This window comes from Coenobita brevimanus, chromosome 52, assembly GCF_032717465.1.
Source record: "Coenobita brevimanus isolate Jiangsu-jjx chromosome 52, ASM3271746v2, whole genome shotgun sequence".
NCBI lineage: Eukaryota > Metazoa > Arthropoda > Malacostraca > Decapoda > Coenobitidae > Coenobita > Coenobita brevimanus.
Window position 1 is genome coordinate 18,263,433 of NC_137005.1, and position 1,772 is coordinate 18,265,204.

Genomic DNA, 1,772 nt, shown 5'->3' on the forward strand with positions numbered 1-1,772 from the left:
CAATAAAACCATCTGGAGATACTAAGAAAAACCTATAAAAAATTCTATCAGACTGGAAGGGTTAAGGGTAGTTTTTTAACTTTTAAATTTCGGGGAATGACTTACCTATACCCTCACTACTACCATACAGTTTTTCTTGTTATTGGGAAAGTTCCTGAAGTTTGAGAGATAAGGAACTGTCTCCATTTAAAGAGATCTGGTTAGTTCATTCATATTGACAGATATCACGTCCTGGGACAATGGGGCAGTGGAGAGTAAACTGATGTTGTTGCTGTGGGTCATTATGCATCGACATAGTTATTTCACCTCACCTTGGCCCAGCCTTCATTTTCTAGTCGTTTCTAGCAGTTTCTCGTAGCTCAGTGGCAAAAATGGACAGTGCTACTGTAATCCCATGCCACGGTACACTATCATGACTAATTTAATATGTTTGTACTATTAACTGCATCTTAACGAACAAACGGAAGACGTGGCAAGTTTTAGTCAAGAAATATCAAAATTAACATTTACGTAGTGAGAGTTTTTCCCTCCAGTCTCAGGTGATTCTTGGTCGTCATTCTGTTTCCTTACTGCATTTTTTATTTTTTTCTCACATGTTCGATGTTATCTACCTCAGCGGGATGGCAGCTTAAAGTGAAAAAAAGAAAGTTCGTTCCCTCACATTTTTTCTCACAACTAGTAAATAATAGTCAACTGTACAATTCTGATACATTCAAAACCAGATCCCTGTATTCCTCTGCGGTTCACCCCAGTCGTTTTCACCTCTTGCCTGTTTTAGATCAGTGACAATGAGTCATACCACATTTACCACTATAGTCTAGTTTGCTTTGTTCCATACACTCGGCTCATCTTCCAGGATGTTCAGATCACTTCGATTCAGTTAAAATATCTTTCACACAAAAGAAGAAAGCATACAATGAGTGGATGAGAAATAGGGGCGTGGAAGAAGTTGAGAGGCAGAAGAGAGAGTTATATGTAGAAAGAAAGAGAGAGGTGAAAAGATTAGTAAGAGAGAGTAAGAGGAGAGTGGATGAGGAATTTGGAAGGAATTTGAGTGTAAAGTGGAGGGACTGTAAGAAAATGATCTGGAAAGAGGTGAAAAGAGTAAGACAGGGTGAAAGTGAAGTTAGCAGGGGAGTGAAAGATAAAAATGGTAGATTACTAGTGGAGAAGGGAGAAAAAGTGAGCAGATGGAGAGAACACTTTAACCCCTTAACCGCGGAGCGTCACTTTCGTGACGCTCGGGCACAATGGATCATACCACGGGGAGTCACTTTTGTGATTCTGTGTTATTTTGAATTATCCCGGGCTTTCAAGTGGTAGCTTGTATCATCTATCAGTACAGCCAATGTCCAACACTAGTCAGCACTCCAAATCTCATCTGTACTCCAATCCATTGTTGACATTTTAGCGATTTTCCCCCCTTCCTGACTCTCCTCCCTACCTGCCCTCCATTACCCTGTCCTCTCACCTCCCACGCCGCGCTGCGCTACGCAAATTTCCCCTGGATTTTTCCACAGATTTCATCCATTGAAATAAGCCCTATGGCCTATATTTATACAAAATAATATATACCAAAAAAAAAATAAGGTAAGTGATAGTGTTATACACAAGGAATTGGCTAGTTATCACCTGACAACACCTCACGTGCATTCATTCGCTACATTACCACGGTAATTTCCCCTTTGAATTATGCCTTGTAATCGATGTCTGTAATAAAAATATATATCAGAAAGGAAGGGAGAAGCCTAAGTGACATTTACATTCACCTG